This window comes from Arachis stenosperma, chromosome 4, assembly GCF_014773155.1.
Source record: "Arachis stenosperma cultivar V10309 chromosome 4, arast.V10309.gnm1.PFL2, whole genome shotgun sequence".
Taxonomy (NCBI): Eukaryota; Viridiplantae; Streptophyta; class Magnoliopsida; order Fabales; family Fabaceae; genus Arachis; species Arachis stenosperma.
In genome coordinates, this window is record NC_080380.1 from 130719685 (window position 1) to 130738076 (window position 18392).

The following is an 18392-nucleotide window of genomic DNA, read 5'->3' on the forward strand; positions in this document are numbered from 1 at the left end:
GAATAAAGACATGCAATTGACACTAAACTTAAAATTAGACACTAGACTCAAACAAGAAACATAAAAATATTTTTGATTTTAAGATTTTATAATTTTTTTGTATTTTTGAAAAATTTTCGAAAAGTAAAAAGCTTAAACATAATATAAAATTACCTAATCTAAGCAACAAGATGAACTGTCAGTTGTCCAAACTCAAACAATCCCCGGCAACGGCGCCAAAAACTTGGTGAACGAAATTGTGATCATCAATGGCGCCATCAACATGGTACGCTCAATTACAATCTCAACTCTTTATCACAACTTCGCACAACTAACCAGCAAGTGCACTGGGTCGTCCAAGTAATAAACCTTACGCGAGTAAGGGTCGATCCCACGGAGATTGTTGGTATGAAGCAAGCTATGGTCATCTTGTAAATCTCAGTCAGGCGGATTCAAATGGTTATGGAGGATAAATGATAAATAAAACATAAAATAAAGATAGAGATACTTATGCAATTCATTGGTGAGAATTTCAGATAAGCGTTTGGAGATGCTTTGTCCCTTCCGTCTCTCTGCTTTCCTACTGTCTTCATCCAATCCTTCTTACTCCTTTCCATGGCAAGCTGTATGTTGGGCATCACCGTTGTCAGTGGCTACAGTCCCGTCCTCTCAGTGAAAATGTTCAACGCGCTCTGTCACAGCACGGCTAATCATCTGTCGGTTCTCAATCAGGTTGGAATAGAATCTAGTGATTCTTTTGCATCTGTCACTAACGCCCAGCCTTCAGGAGTTTGAAGCTCGTCACAGTCATTCAATCCTTGAATCCTACTCAGAATACCACAGACAAGGTTTAGACCTTCCGGATTCTCTTGAATGCCGCCATCAATTCTAGCTTATACCACGAAGATTCCGATTAAGGGATCCAAGAGATAAACATTCAAGCCTTGTTTGCTTGTAGAACAGAAGTGGTTGTCAGGCACTCGTGCATAAGTGAGAATGATGATGAGCGTCACATAATCATCACATTCATCATGTTCTTGGGTGCGAATGAATATCTTAGAACAAGAATAAGCTGAATTGAATAGAAGAACAATAGTAATTGCATTAATACTCGAGGTACAGCAGAGCTCCACACCTTAATCTATGGTGTGTAGAAACTCCACCGTTGAAAATACATAAGTGATAATGGTGATCATTGGCTTCGGTCCCAGAGAGGGAACCAGAAGAACCCAGATGAAAATACAATAGCAAAAGGTCTTATTTATAGAGAACTAGTAGCTTAGGGTTTATAGAGATGAGTAAATGACATAAAAATCCACTTCCGGGTCCACTTGGTGTGTGCTTGGGCTGAGCATTGAAGCTTCCATGTGTAGAGACTTTTCATGAGTTTTAGGATGACTGAAATAGCAATAATTTTTGAAACTACAGGGAAATAGAAGGGAGACACGACTGTTAGGAATTCTCTCAGTACAGTGTGGAAAGTACTATTTGGAAAGGATAGTTCCTTTATCAACTTTTTCTTTTATACCCAATATCTGGATCAGTGAAAATATTGTGTAACACAATCTTTTAATGCAAAAATATACTTGCTGATTTAAGCCAACACGTAAGTGTTCTATATGTATTGTGCTACTTGGTTATATATATAACAGAATATGGTTACAGAGGCTAACTATAATCACTAACTAACTAACCAATAAAACCAACAACTAATCTCCTAATCTCTTATAGGAATTAGAATTAGATAGACTAGTAGTTAAAGTTGCAGGGATGAATGATGAATTTGAACAATGCTGCATAAGAGGGATAGTAAGAACACTTCAAATGGTGACATTGATTCAAGAACTTTAGTAAGAAGTGTATTAATTGTGGTTCAATTAGCAATCATATGAAAAATCATTATTTAGTTGAAGAAAACTAACTTATCTTATACATGTTTCCGGCTTTGTTGTTCTGATTTTTGTTGTAAATAGAATTTTGTTCTGAAAAATCATTAACTGTGTTCTGCCTTGGCCTTCTTTTTCTTATCATTATTTACTGCCTTGAATTTCTCGCTCTAGCAAGTAGCAACTATAGTATAGGCAATGGAAACAACTCAAGATCTTAGGACTTAGGAGTACTTGCTTTCACTAGTCCCCACCTTAATTTTGTTGATATTAAACACTGCTGCTATCTTGTTTTGCTGTTTTGAGGTACAGGACATTGATTTAGTGAATGTGTTGGTTGTGGTTAGTTAACCAATTTATTTAATAAAATTAGTGAAGTGCATGTTGGGATTAATTATAAATGTACACTGAATGTGTATCCAATTTGAGAGAGAATATGAGCATCTTAAATTGTATCCATTATCTTCATCAATTTCCCAAATTTATGTGCAGAGGAATATATATCATAAAAGCATGATGCCACATTGCCACCACTTGATTGTTCTTTTTGTATATATATATAATTTAGTAAATTTTATATATAGCAATCAATATCTTTTAGGATTAGTAGTAGTTTTGCAGATATATTTGTTATTTGCAGATATATTTTCCTCAAACGTTGTAGTTGTTTGATAATTTTGTTGGCAAATTGGCATCTTTTGATATTTTGTGGCTGTTGTTTTAGAGAGATTTTTTGGTGGTATTCTTTTGATGTCTTGAGAATGATTAAATGTTATAAAGATTAGCTATTGTCATTAGATTTATAGAGAACCAAATTCTAGTTGTAATGAACCTATACACTTTAAAATGACTTTAGTATTAATTTTACTTTTAAAAAAATTATAGTTTGAAAATTGAATTTCTAAAAACTGGATTTAAAAGTGGATTTTTTGTTAAAATATCTGGTTTGAAAATTGAATTTTTAAAAACTAGTTTTAAAATTAGATTTTTGGTTGAAGAAACTGGTTTTAAAACTGGATTTTCAAAAATTGGTTTTAAAACTGAATTTTTGGTTAAAAAATATGGTTTTAAAACTGGATTTTATAAAAAAACCGGATTTTAGATTTGGATTAAAAAAAACTGGATTTTAGATTTGGATTTAAAAAAACTAGATTTAAAATCGGTTTGTAAGTAAAATCAGATTTAAATTCTAAAATCGGTTTAAAATCGGTTTTTATTTTTTCAAACCGGTTTAGAACCGATTTCTCTCTTCAATCCAATTCTGGTTTGGTTTCATGAACCATAAAACTGGTTCTGAAATGGATCCAGTTTGGATTTATAAAAATCCAAACCATGCCCACCCCTAGCTAGCATGTTCTAACCTCTTATGCTACATCCATTTTTCAGTTTTCATTGAAGAAAAACAAGTTACATTTTGAACTTTCAGATCATCTAGAGTGATACCATAAACATTGTCACTTCTTTTGGCAACAAATAAAACAGCCTATGTTTTCTCATTTATGACTCTACAATCAGATTTCCTAAAGGTTACAACATATCCAAGGTCACACAATTGACTTATGCTCAATAGATTATGCTTTAACCCATCAACTAAAACGACACTATCTATGCAAGTTGAAAAATCTTTGCCAACCTTACCAATGGCAATTATTTTACCTTTACCATTATCTTCAAAAGTGACAAATCCTCCATCATACTTGTTGAGTTTAATGAAGAAAGTATCCCTTCTGGTCATATGCCTTGAACATCCACTATCAAGATACCACATGTCCTTTTTCTTCTTGGATGTAAGGCAAACCTACATGTTCTTCAACTAACCTTAGGTATCCAAATCCATTTGGATCCTTTGATGTGAAATCTTCTTGGTTGCCCAAGAGCATTAAAATCATGAACAACTTTATATAATTTACTATCATTACCAAAAGACCTGAGAAAGATGAAACATTGAGGAGGATCATGACCATTTTTGTTGCACTTGTAGCACTAATTCTTGCCTACTGATTTTTGGGGTTTGCTGAATCCTTTTGGTTTGAAAAACTTGGAAGAGGAGGATTCAAATTTTTGAAAGTTTGGTTTGAAAACTGATTTATTTTCCTCTATGAAACCAAGTCCAGATTTTTCAGACCCAACCCTTTGACAAGCAAGCAGTTTGTTCAGATTTTGAGAACCTTGAACAAACTTTGCTAAGTCTTCATTCAAACTTTTTATTTATTTATTCAGCTTTTTGTTTTCAGAAATCAAATCAGTGGAAGCAGTAACTTAATGCTTGAGTTTGAATTTCTCTAATTCAACTCGCAAAGCACAATTTTCTTCTTTTAAAAACTTTTCATTAACAATTTCGTTAGCCTTAACCTTTTTTAAAAGAAGATCATTTTCAATCCTCAAAGCCTCATTTTCTATCTTGCATTTTGCATACTTATCCAAGAGTTTCTTGGAATTGACAGAATTGTCTTTGATAATATAGTGCAGTTCATCAATAGACAAATCAGAAAGATCTACCTCATTTTCATCATCATGGTCTGTCATCAAACATAGCTGAGCTTCTTGATCTGAGCTCTCTGAGCTGGTGTCGTTCTCCAAGTCCTCCCATGTTGCCATCATTACCTTCTTTTTGTCTTTCTTGGATTTTTCGCCTTTCTTAAGTTGAGGGCAATCTGACTTGAAGTGACCAGATTCCTTGCAGTGATGACATGTGAACTTGACTTGATCTTTCTTGACATCTTTGGATGAAGAGCTTCCTTTGCCTTTACTTTTGTATCTCAGTAGTCTTCTCATTTTTCTTGCAAAGAGCACCATTTCTTCATCTGAGAAACTGTCATCAGATTCTTCTCCTTGGGATGTCATTCTTGATTTTAGTGCTATACTTTTCTTTTTGTCATCTTTGCCTTGAGACATGTGAGTGGTTTCATAGGCCAGCAGCTTGCCTCTCAGCTCATCATAGGTGATTTTGATCAAATCATTCCTTTCAGAGATGGCTGTGTTTTTTACTTCCCATTTCTTAGTAAGACTGATAAACCACTATTTTATGGTTTATCTTGTGCTCAATTGAGTGGTTTTTATCAACTCTTTACCCACTTATTCATACTATTTGCATGGTTTTACATTTGCCTTCCTAATTATGTGCTTTGATTGAAAACATGCTTCTTTGGACTTATAATTTCTAATATTAATCCTCTCTTATCACCATTAGATGCCTTGATATGTGTGTTAAGTGTTTTCAGAGATTACAGGGCAGGAATGGCTCAGAGGATGGAAAGGAAGCATGCAAAAGTGGAAGGAATACAAGAAGTTGGAGAAACTGCTAAGCTGTCCAGCCTGACCTCTCTGCACTCAAACGGCTATAACTTTAGTTACAGAGGTCCAAACGACGCGGTTCTAGTTGCATTGGAAAGCGAACGTCCGGGGCTTCGATTTGATATATAATTTGCTATAGCTTCCCTGACGCCAGGCGACGCGAACGCGTGGGTCACACGGACGCGTGACCTGGCAGGAGCGCAACCCGCGCGACCGCGTGGACGACGCGACCGCGTCACTTTTCCGCGACCTGTACGGACCAGAAAGCGCTGGAAGTGATTTCTGGGCTGTTTCTAACCCAGTTTTCGGCCCAGAGGACACAGATTAGAGGCTATAAAGTGGGGGAATGCATCCATTCATAAGGAGGCACTCATAATTCACTTCTCATGATTTAGATTAGTTTTGGAGAGGAGTTCTCTCCTCTCTCTCTTAGGATTTAGGATTTCTCTTAGTTTTAGGAGTGACTCTCAATCCCAGCTTCTTTATTTTTATTTGTCCCAATTTAATTTATGAACTCTTCCATGTTACAGATTACTCTTTTAAATTAATGCTATTTGAGATATTTCAGATCTATGATTGCTTTCTTTAATTTATGTTGTCGGTACTTATCCAAATTATTTTCATTCGAGTAGATAGTTTTCCTTTTGGCTTTGGTTAAATAACTGGCGACTCTTGAGTTATCAAACTCATTGTTAATTGAAAATTGGAATTCATCCACTTAACTTACCTTCATAGTTAGAGGTTAACAAAGTGGGAGAAAAATCCAATTCTCATCACAATTGATAAGGATAACTAGGAAAGGACCTCCAATTCTTATACCTTGCCAAAGGTTTATTTTACAGCTATTATTATTTTATTTTACTTGTCATATAATATATTCGCACCTTACTTCCAAAACCCCAATTTTACCTTTTTCATAGCCAATAATAAGAACATACCTCCCTGCAATTCCTTGAGAAGACGACCCGAGGTTTAAATACTCGGTTATCAATTTATTTAGGGGTTTGTTACTTGTGACAACCAAAACGTTTGTACGAAGGGATTTCTGTCGGTTTAGAGACTAAATCTACAACGCGACTATTTTTATGAAATTCTTTACTGGCAAAAATCTCAACGTCAAAATGGCGCCGTTGCCGGGGAATTGCAAATGTGTGCCTTATTATTGGTTATTGTAAATATTTTTCTAAAAAAAAATATTTTTCTTTTACCTGTTTATTTGTTTCTCCTTTTTCCCCTTTATTTCTGATAACTACTATGAATTCTCACCCCTCTCGCTTTGAGTTTGGTTCTAACTTTGTTGAAGGAAATAGAAAGCACAGCAGGAATATGCATCAAGGTCAGACCAATCAAGGATGGATGGAGTCAAGAGGATCTAATCAACCCTTTAGGCAACAACACCATCCTAGATATCATGGACAAAGACCAGGCTACAAAGCATCCCAAGCTGATAGATATGGTGGACCACCTTGTAGCTACCAACAAGCCCCACCCTATGCTCAGAGATCATCCTTTCAACACAACCTCAACCCGCCACACTCACAAGCCCCTTTCCGCCATTCACCTCCATATGACCCTAACCCTCAACCACCATACCAACCACCTTATGAGCCTTATGAACCATATATAGAACCACCCCAATTCCAACCTAATTACTCACAAGAACCACCACTTCAATATTCACCATCTCCATATCCATCAATCCAAGAGCATTATGATCCTACTTATGAAAACCGAGTGCATCAAGAGGCAAAGGATCGTCTCAAGAAAACAATGGATCGATTTCAGGCAACCACTCAACAACTGGGGCAAGTATTAATTCAATGGGCTTCTAGACGCTTAAATACACAAGGATCAGCCACAGCCCCATGTGGACAGTCTAGTGAAGAGCATAGCATAAAGGAGATACCAGAAACTCCAGTGGACAAGACAGAGCATGAATTCATACTAGAACAAGTAGAAGAAGCTATCATTGTTCAAGAAGAAGAGTTGGTTGAAGACTTAGGAGACGCAGAACCTCCATGGGAAAGACAAGACATAGAGCCTCCTTCCAAGATGGTTGAAATTGATGCTGAAGAGGGTGTACAACCTCCAAAGCATATCATAGTTGAAGACTTGGGAGAGGTTGATCAAGAGATGGAGATTCAAGAAGAAGAAGCACAACCTCCCATGCCCTTGGAAGGCAATGAAAAGGAGATTGAATTGAAAGAGAGCTACCAAGAGGAAGAGGTTGAAATCAAAGAAGCTTGCAAAGAGGTGGTAATTATCAGAAAAGAGCACAAGGGAGTGGAGCTTGCAATCTCATTAAAAATACCTCCCCTTAAGTCGCCATCATCCTTCACAACATTCAAGTGGGTAAAATTCATATCCCTTAGCTTTTTAATTCCACTTGAATATGGGCTACTGGAGATGGATGGTCAACTTAGAGCTCTTTGTGACATTAAGAGTAAGCGGAAGATGGCCAGTGGTAAGAATTGTCCTGCAAGGTTCATTATGGTTGGAAGCTTTAAGTTTAAACGCAAAGGTTGGTATAGAGCTCAACTGAATGGGTCTAGGAAGCTGTTTGGTCGCTACAGTGAGAATTCAGATCACCTTTCAGCCGGCTGGAAAAATTCAGATCAAGACAAAAACGGGTGTAAAGGTAAAGTTTGAGATCCTGGAATCTGTTCTAACATTTGTCACCCCGGGAGCCTAAGAATCTATTTGAAGCTGCTCAAGGATTTTATGTGCTTAGTCTGGGACCCCGGAGGTTACTGGAGATACAAACATTGGTGGGGATTCCTGGATCAGTACAAGCATAAGCCACCATAACAGGAAGCTCATCAAATGTCCAACTTAAGGACTTTAACAAAAAGTGCTAGGTGGGAGACAACCCACCATGGTATGATCGTCCTTTTTCATTTTTATTTAGTTTTATTTGTTTTTGAATTTTATTTTATTTTGTTATATTGAACCTGGAGTTTTGCATCACATTCATATTAACACTGCATTCTGCATTTTTCAGATTATAAAAAAAAAGCAAGTACGCGACGCGACCGCATCAGCGACGCGTCCGCGTCGCAAGGAGATGAGAGAATAATAAATTGAACAGAGAGTTACGCAGGAGCAGGGCTGGAGGCGCGCTATTAGCACAAATTGACTCCACGCGAATGCGTTGATGACGCGTCCGCGTCATTTGGAAAAATAGCCTCCCACGCGACCGCGTCACCCACGCGGCCGCGTGATTAGCGGATAATTTATACGCTTTTTGGCATTGTTTATAGGTAGTTTTTAGTAAGTTCAAGCTACTTTTAGGGATGTTTTCATTAGTTTTTATGTTAAATTCACATTTCTGAACTTTACTATGAGTTTGTGTATTTTTCTGTGATTTCAGGTAATTTCTGGCTGAAATTGAGGGACTTGAGCAAAACTCTGAAAAAGGCTGACAAAAGGACTGCTGATGCTATTGGAATCTGACCTCCCTGCACTCAAAATGGATTTTCTGGAGCTACGGAACTCCAAATGGCGCGTTCTCAACGGCGTTGGAAAGTAGACATCCAGAGCTTTCCAGCAATATATAATAGTCCATACTTTATTTGGAAATTGACGACGTAACTTGGCGTTGAACGCCAAGTACATGCTGCTATCTGGAGTTAAACGCCAGAAACACGTCATGATCCGGAGTTGAACGCCCAAAACACGTTATAACTTGGAGTTCAACTCCAAGAGAAGCCTCAGCTCGTGGATAGATCAAGCTCAGCCCAAGCACACACCAAGTGGGCCCCGGAAGTGGATTTATGCATCAATTACTTACTCATGTAAACCATAGTAGCTAGTCTAGTATAAATAGGATAGTTTACTATTGTATTAGACATCTTTGGTCTCAGTTTTGTTTTATTCTTCATCTTAGGAGACTATTGATCACGTTTTGGAGGCTGGCCATTCGGCCATGCCTGAACCTTTTACTTATGTATTTTCAACAGTGGAGTTTCTACACACCATAGATTAAGGGTGTGGAGCTCTGCTGTACCTCAAGTTTCAATACAATTATTATTACTTTCTATTCAATTCTCTTCTATTCTTATTCCAAGATATACGTTACAATTAACTTTGATGAATGTGATGATCCGTGACACTCATCATCATTCTCACCTATGAACGCGCGTGACTGACAACCACTTCCGTTCTACTCTAGGCCGGGCGCATATCTCTTAGATTCCCCAACAGAATCTTCGTGGTATAAGCTAGATAGATGGCGGCATTCATGAGGATCCGGAAAGTCTAAACCTTGTCTATAGTATTCCGAGTAGGATTCTGGGATTGAATGACTGTGACGAGCTTCAAACTCCTGAAGGCTGGGCGTGATGACAAGCGCAAAAGAATCAAGGGATTCTATTCCAACCTGATTGAGAACCGACAGATGATTAGCCGTGCTGTGACAGAGCATAGGAACATTTTCACTGAGAGGATGGGATGTAGTCATTGACAACGGTGATGCCCTACATACAGCTTGCCATGAAAAGGAGTAGGAAGGATTGGATGGATGTAATAGGAAAGTAGAGATTCAAGAGGAGCACAGCATCTCCATACACTTATCTGAAACTCCCACTATTAATTTACATAAGTATTTCTATCCCTTTTATTTTCTATTTATTTATTAATTTCCGAAACCCATAACCATTCAATCTGCCTAACTGAGATTTACAAGGTGACCATAGCTTGCTTCATACCAACAATCTCTGTGGGATCGACCTTTACTCACGTAAGGTATTACTTGGATGACCCAGTACACTTGCTGGTTAAGTTGAACGGAGTTGTGTCCACATGTGCCAATTTTAAATTCCATACAAGTATAAGGAGTACAACTTTAAGGATCACAATTTCGTCCACCAAGTTTTTTGGCGCCGTTGCCGGGGAGTGTTCGAGTTTGGACAACTGACGGTTCATCTTGTTGCTCAGATTAGGTAATTTTCTTTTCAAAAATTTTTTTTCAAAAATCTTTTTCAAAATTTTTCTTTTATTTTTCGTTTTTCTAACCATGTTTTTCGAAAAAAATTAATAAAAATACAAAAAAAATCATAAAATCATAAAAACCAAAAATATTTTGTGTTTCTTGTTTGAGTCTTGAGTCAATTTTTAAGTTTGGTGTCAATTGCATGCTTTAAAAATTTTTTCTTGCATTTTTCGAAAACTCCATGCATTCATAGCGTTCTTCATGATCTTCAAGTTGTTCTTGATAAGTCCTCTTGTTTGATCTTGATGATTTTTTGTTTTGTGTTGTTTGTTGTTTTTCATGTGCATTTTTGCATTCATATTTTCCATGCATTAAAGATTTCTAAGTTTAGTGTCTTGCATGTTTTCTTTGCATCAAAAATTTTTCAAAATTATGTTGTTGATGTTCATCATGATCTTCAAAGTGTTCTTGGTGTTCATCTTGACATTCATAGCATTCTTGCATGTATTCATTGTTTTGATTTAAAAATTTCATGCATTGAGTATTTTTGTTGTTTTTCTCTCTCATAATTAAAAATTCAAAAATAAAAAAATATCTTTTCCTTATTTTCCTCCAAATTTTCGAAATTTTGGGTTGACTTGGTCAAAAATTTTTAAAATTAGTTATTTCTTACAAGTCAAGTCAAAATTTCAATTTTAAAAATCTTATCTTTTCAAAATCTTTTTCAAAATCATATCTTTTTCAATTTTTTTCTATTTTTCGAAAATTTTGAAAAATTATTTTTCAAAAATCTTTTTCTTATCTTTACATCTAGTTTTCGAAAATTAGCTAACAATTAATGTGATTGATTCAAAAATTTGAAGTTTGTTACTTTCTTGTTAAGAAAGGTTCAATCTTTAAATTCTAGAATCTTATCTAGTAGTTTCTTGTTAGTCAAGTCATTTTAAAAATTAAATCTTTTTCAAAATATCTTTTTCTTCAAATTTTTATCTTATCTTTTTATCTTATCCTTCTCAAAATTTTATCTTTTTCAAAATTTGATTTCAAAATATCTTATCTAACTTCTTATCTTCTTATCTTTTTAAATTTGATTTTAAAATCTTTTTCAATCAACTAACTAACTTTGTGTTTGTTTCTTATCTTTTTCAAAACCACCTAACTACTTTTTCCTCTCTAATTTTCAAAAATATCTCATCTCTTTTTCAAAAATTCTTTTTGTTTTAAATTTCAATTTTAATCTTATCTTATCTCTAATTTTCGAAAATTACTAACATCTTCTTTAAATTTATTTTCGAAATTCTTCATCTCTTTTCTTATTCTATTTAATTATTTATTTACTAACACTTCTCTTTGATGAGCGGATAATTTATACGCTTTTTGGCATTGTTTTTAGTATGTTTTTAGTATGATCTAGTTAGTTTTTAGTATATTTTTATTAGTTTTTAGTTAAAATTCACTTTTCTGGACTTTACTATGAGTTTGTGTGTTTTTCTGTGATTTTAGGTATTTTCTGGCTGAAATTGAGGGATCTGAGCAAAAATTTGATTCAGAGACTGAAAAGGACTGCAGATGCTGTTGGATTCTGACCTCCCTGCACTCGAAGTGGATTTTCTGGAGCTACAGAAGCCCAATTGGCGCGCTCTCAACGGCGTTGGAAAGTAGACATCCTGGGCTTTCCAGAAATATATGATAGTCCATACTTTGCCCAAGATTTGATGGCCCAAACCGGCTCTCAAAGTCACCCTCAGGAATCCCAGCGTTAAACGCTGGAACTGGCACCCAAATGGGAGTTAAACGCCCAAACTGGCATAAAAGCTGGCGTTTAACTCCAAGAAGAGTCTCTGCACGAAAATACTTCATTGCTCAGCCCAAGCACACACCAAGTGGGCCCGGAAGTGGATTTTTATGTCATTTACTCATCTCTGTACACCCTAGGCTACTAGTTTTCTATAAGTAGGACCTTTTACTATTGTATTTTCATCTTTGGATTGTTTTTGATCCTTTGATCATCTTTGGACATCTAGTTCTTAGATCATTGGGAGGCTGGCCTCACGGCCATGCCTAGACTTTGTTCTTATGTATTTTCAACGGTGGAGTTTCTACACACCATAGATTAAGGTGTGGAGCTCTACTGTACCTCGAGTATTAATGCAATTACTACTGTTCTTCTATTCAATTCCGCTTGTTCTTTGTCCAAGATATTCATTTGCACCCAAGAACATGATGAATGTGATGATTATGTGACGCTCATCATCATTCTCACTTATGAACAAAGTGACTGACAACCACTCTTGTTCTACAAGCAAACGAGGCTCTAATGTTTATCTCTTGGATTCTTTAACCGGAATCTTCGTGGTATAGGCGAGAACTGATGGCGGCATTCAAGAGAATCTGGAAGGTCTAAACCTTGTCTGTGGTATTCTGAGTAGGATTCAATGACTGAATGACTGTGACGTGCTTCAAACTCCTAGCAGGCGGGGCATTAGTGACAGACGCAAAAGTATCGATGGATATTATTCCGGCCTGACCGAGAACCGACAGCTGAATTCCGCGTGCCGTGACAGGGCATATGCAATCGCTTTCACTGAGAGGATGAGAGGTAGCCATTGACAACGGTGAAACCCTACACAAGCTTGCCATGGAAAGGAATAAGAAGGATTGGATGAAGACAGTTGGAAAGCAGAGAGACGGAAGGGAAGGCATCTTCATGCGCTTATCTGAAGTTCCTACCAATGAATTACATAAGTATCTCTATCTTTATCTTTTATGTTATTTTCGTTTATATCACTATATCCACATGAATCTGCCTGACTGAGATTTACAAGGTGACCATAGCTTGCTTCATACCAACAATCTCCGTGGGATCGACCCTTACTCACGTAAGGTATTACTTGGACGACCCAGTGCACTTGCTGGTTAGTTGTGTGAAGTTGTATTGTTCACAATTTCGCGCACCAAGTTTTTGGCGCCGTTGCCGGGGATTGTTCGAGTATGGACAACTGACGGTTCATCTTGTTGCTTAGATTAGGTATTTTTTTTCTTCAGAGTTCTTAAGAATAAATTCTAGTGTTTCAAGGTGATGTTCTTATCATCACCAAAGCTGATTGATCCTCATCAATTTAGCTCTCGAATGCAATGTCTTGCTGAAGCTTGGCTAGCCATGTCTAATTCCTTTAGACTAAAGCTTTAGACTAACATTGCATGATTCCTGGAATTCTCATTAGGAACTTTGATATCTTTATTTTCTTCTTCCACTTAATTTTCGAAAAATCCAAAAAAATTACAAAATCATAAAAACCAAAAATATTTCTTGTTTAAGTCTAGTGTCTCATTTTAAGTTTGGTGTCAATTGCATGTTTCTGTTCTTCTTGCATTTTTCACATTTATGCATGTGTCTTCATTAATCTTCAAGTTGTTCTTGATGATTTCCTTGTTTTGATCTTTGAATTTTATTGACTTGAGTGTTTTGTTGTTTCTCATATGCATTTTCATTTTGTTAGTGTGAATAGTATACAAACTGCTAAGTTTGGTGTCTTGCATGCATTGTTATTTGATTTTAGTTGCATTTTGATTATTCCTCATTATTAAAAATCCAAAAATATTTTTAATTTGTGTCTTTTCAAGTCAATAATACAGAGAATTGAAGATTCAGAACATACTGCAGAGGAATTATACAGAAAAAGCTGGGCATTCAAAAATGCCCAGTGAAGAAGACAGACTGGCGTTTAAACGCCAGCCAGGGTGCCTGGCTGGGCGTTTAATGCCCAAAAGGGTAGTAGTTTGGGCGTTAAACGCCAGAATGTGCACCATTCTGGGCGTTTAACGCCAGGATGGCAAAAGGGGGAAGATTTTGTTTTCAAAATCAATTTTTTTTCAAGTTTTCAAAGTTTTTCAAAATCAAATCTTTTTCAAATCATATCTTTTCAATCAAATGTTTTCAAAATCAATTTCTTTCCTTTTTCAAAGATACTTACTAACAATTAATGATTTGATTGAACATTTCAAGTATATTGCCTTTTCTGTTGAGAAAGGTTTAATGTTTGAATCATATCTTTTCTTGTTAGGCAAGTCATTAATTTTTTTTTTAAAATCAAATCTTTTTAAAATGTTTTTCAAATCATATCTTCTCAATCACATCTTTTTAAAACCAATCATATCTTTTTTTTAATCACATCTTTTTCAAAATAGTTTTCAATCAAATCTTTTTGATTTCTAATTTCAAAATCCTTTTCAAAAATTACTTGATTTCTTCCCCACTTTTATTTTCGAAAATCAATTAGTGTTTTTCAAAATGTTTTTAAAATCTTTTACTTAATTTTCGAAAATTACTTCCCTTCTTTTCACATCCTTCTATTTATTGACTAACACTATCCCTTAATGCAAAATTCGAACTCCATCTTCTTTGATAAATTCGAATTTTCTACCTCTGTCTTCCATTTTTCTTTTCCTCTGACACCTCAAGGAATCTCTATACTGTGACATAGAGGATTCCATATTTTCTTGTTCTCTTCTCCTTCATATGAGCAGGAACAAAGACAAAGGCATTCTTGTTGAAGCTGACCCTGAACCTGAAAGGACCTTGAAGCGAAAGCTAAGAGAAGTTAAGGCACAAACTCTCTGTTGAGGACCTGACCGAATTCTTCAAAGAAGAAGAACCCATGACAGACGAAAATAATAACAATGCCAACAATGCAAGGAAGGTGCTGGGTGACTTTACTGCACCTACTCCCGACTTCTATGGGAGAAGCATCTCTATCCCTGCCATTGGAGCAAACAACTTTGAGCTTAAGCCTCAATTAGTTTCTCTAAATGCAACAGAATTGCAAGTTCCATGGACTTCCATTGGAAGATCCTCATCAGTTTTTAGCTGAGTTCTTGCAAATCTGTGACACAGTCAAGACTAATGGGGTTGACCCTGAGGTCTACAGACTGATGCTATTCCCTTTTGCTGTAAGAGACAGAGCTAGAATATGGTTGAACTCACAACCTAAAGAAAGCCTGGACTCTTGGGAAAAGCTAGTCAATGCCTTCTTGGCAAAGTTCTTTCCACCTCAAAAATTGAGTAAGCTTAGAGTGGAAGTCCAAACCTTCAGACAGAAGGATGGTGAATCCCTCTATGAAGCTTGGGAAAGATACAAACAATTAATCAGAAAGTGTCCCTCAGACATGCTTTCTGAATGGAGCATCATAGGTATTTTCTATGATGGTCTCTCTGAACTATCCAAGATGTCCTTGGATAGCTCTGCTGGAGGATCTCTTCATCTGAAGAAGACGCCTACAGAAGCTCAAGAGCTCATTGAAATGGTTGCAAATAACCAATTCATGTACACTTCTGAAAGGAATCCTGTGAACAATGGGACTAGTCAGAAGAAAGGAGTTCTTGAGATTGACACTCTGAATGCCATATTGGCTCAGAATAAAATATTGACTCAACAAATCAATTTGATTTCTCAAAGTCTGTCTGGAATGCAAAATGCACCAAGCAGTACTAAGGATGCTTCATCTGAAGAAGAAGCTTATGATCCTGAGAACCCTTCAATGGAAGAGGTGAATTACCTAGGAGAACCCTATGGAAACACCTATAATTCTTCATGGAGAAATCACCCAAATTTCTCATGGAAGAATCAAGAGAGACCTCAACAAGGTTTCAACAATAATGGTGGAAGAAACAGGTTTAGCAATGGCAAGCCTTTTCCATCATCTTCTCAGCAACAGACAGAGAATTCTAAGCAGAACCCCTCTGACTTAGCAACCATGGTCTCTGATCTAATCAAAACCACTCAAAGTTTCATGACTGAAACAAGGTCTTCCATTAGGAATTTGGAAGCACAAGTGGGACAGCTGAGCAAGAAAATTACTGAACTCCCTCCAAGTACTCTTCCAAGCAACATAGAAGAAAATCCAAAAGGAGAGTGCAAGGCCATCAACATGGCCGAATTTGGAGAGGAAGGAGAGGAAGTGAACGCCACTGAGGAAGACCTCAATGGGCATGCACTAGCCTCCAATGAGTTCCCCAATGAGGAACCATGGGAATCTGAGGCTCAAAATGAGACCATAGAGATTCCACTGGACTTACTTCTGCCTTTCATGAGCTCTGATGAGTATTCTTCCTCTGAAGAGGATGAGTATGTCACTGAAGAGCAAGTTGCTAAATATCTTGGAGCAATCATGAAGCTTAATGACAAGCTATTTGGAAATGAGTCTTGGGAGAATGAACCTCCTTTGCTCACCAAAGAACTGGATGACTTGTCTAGGCAGAAATTACCTCAAAAGAAACAAGATCCTGGGAAGTTTTCAATACCTTGTACCATAGGCACCATGACCTTCAAGAAGGCTCTGTGTGACTTAGGGTCAAGTGTAAACCTCATGCCTCTCTTTGTAATGGAGAAGCTAGGGATCTTTGAGGTACAAGCTGCAAGAATCTCATTAGAGATGGCAGACAACTCAAGAAAACAAGCTCATGGACTTGTAGAGGATGTTTTGGTGAAGATTGAAGACCATTACATCCCTACTGATTTCATAGTCCTAGAGACTAGGAAGTGCATGGATGAATCTATCATCCTTAGCAGACCCTTCTTAGCCACAGCAAAGGCTGTGATTGATGTTGATGGAGGTGAACTGATCATTCAAGTGAATGAAGAATCCTTTGTGTTTAAAGCTCAAGGATATCCCTCTGTCACCATGGAGAGGAAGCATGAAGAGCTTCTCTCAAATCAGAGTCAAACAGAGCCCCCACAGTCAAACTCTAAGTTTGGTGTTGGGAGGCCACAACCAAACTCTAAGTTTGGTGTTGAACCCCCACATTCAAACTCTAAGTTTGGTGTTGGGAGGTTCCAACATTGCTCTGAGTATCTGTGAGGCTCCATGAGAGCCCTCTGTCAAGCTACTGACATTAAAGAAGTGCTTGTTGGGAGGCAACCCAATGATTATATTTTATCTATTTTCCTTTGTTATTTTATGTTTTTTGTAGGTTGATGATCATAAGAAGACACAAAATCAATTGAAAAAGCAAAAACAGAATGAAAAACAGGAAGAAAAATAGCACACCCTGGAGGAAGAACCCACTGGCGTTTAAACGCCAGTGAGGCTAGCAATTGGGCGTTTAACGCCCAGTCTGGCACCATTCTGGGCGTTTAACGCCAGAAAGGGGCACCAGACTGGCGTTAAACGCCAGAAAAGGGCAAGAACCTGGCGTTAAACGCCAGGAATGGGCACCAGCCCGGCGTTTAACGCCAGCAATGGCTCAAAACGTGATTTTGAATGCCATTTGGTGCAGGGATGACTTTTCCTTGACACCACAGGATCTGTGGACCCCACAGGATCCCCACCAACCCCACCACTCTCTCTCTCTTCTTCACCCATTCACCAATCACCTCAACTCCTCTTCCCTAAAAACCCTTCACCTATCAAATCCCATCTTCCTCTTCACCACTCAAATCCATCCTTCATAAAACCCCACCTACCTCACCCTTCAAATTCAAACCACTTTCCCTCCCAAACCCACCCATACATGGCCGAACACAAAGCCATTCCCTTCTTCCTCATTTCTTCTTCTTCTACTCTCTTCTTTCTTCTTTTGCTCGAGGACGAGCAAACCTTTTAAGTTTGGTGTAATAAAAGCATTGCTTTTTGTTTTTCCATAACCATTTATGGCATCCAAGGCCGGAGAAACCTCTAGAAAGAGGAAAGGGAAGGCAAAAGCTTTCACCTCCGAGTCATGGGAGATGGAGAGATTCATCTCAAGGGTGCATCAAGACCACTTCTATAAAGTTGTGGCCATGAAGAAGGGTCAACTTTGATCAAAGGTTAGACCAAGTCCTCATAGACATTTGTGAAGAGGGCGTTCAAGGAAAGAGAGATTCAAGAGGGAAGCCGGTTCAACTGAGAAGGCATGACCTCAAGCCCATCACTAAGAAAAGGATGGAGCAAACAAAGAGATTCTCCTCCATGAAATTAGAGAATATCAAAGAATCATGAGAGAGGAGCAACAAAGGCAAGGAAGAGACATTGAGGAGCTCAAGCACTCCATAAGATCTTCAAGAGGAAGAACAAGCCGCCATCACTAAGGTGGACCCGTTCTTTAATCTCCTTGTTCTTTATTCTTCTGTTTTTCGAATTTTTATGCTTATGTTTGTCCATGTTTGTGTCTTATGATCATTAGTGTCTTAGTGTCTATGCCTTAAAGTTATGAATGTCCTATGAATCCATCACCTTTCTTAGAAGAAAACTATTTTTATTACAAAAGAACAAGAAGTACAGGATTTCAAATTCATCTTTAAAACTAGCTTAATTAGTTTGATGTG

At 37.3% G+C, this 18392-nt stretch overlaps 1 non-coding gene across 1 annotated transcript; it reads right to left on the minus strand.

Annotated features, from left to right (window-relative positions):
- Window positions 1-15153: 15153 nt before the first annotated feature.
- LOC130977678 (small nucleolar RNA R71) lies at window positions 15154-15261 on the minus strand. The gene has a single exon (XR_009085361.1). It is a non-coding gene; the product is annotated as a small nucleolar RNA R71 (small nucleolar RNA).
- Between the last annotated feature and the right edge of the window lie 3131 nt (window positions 15262-18392).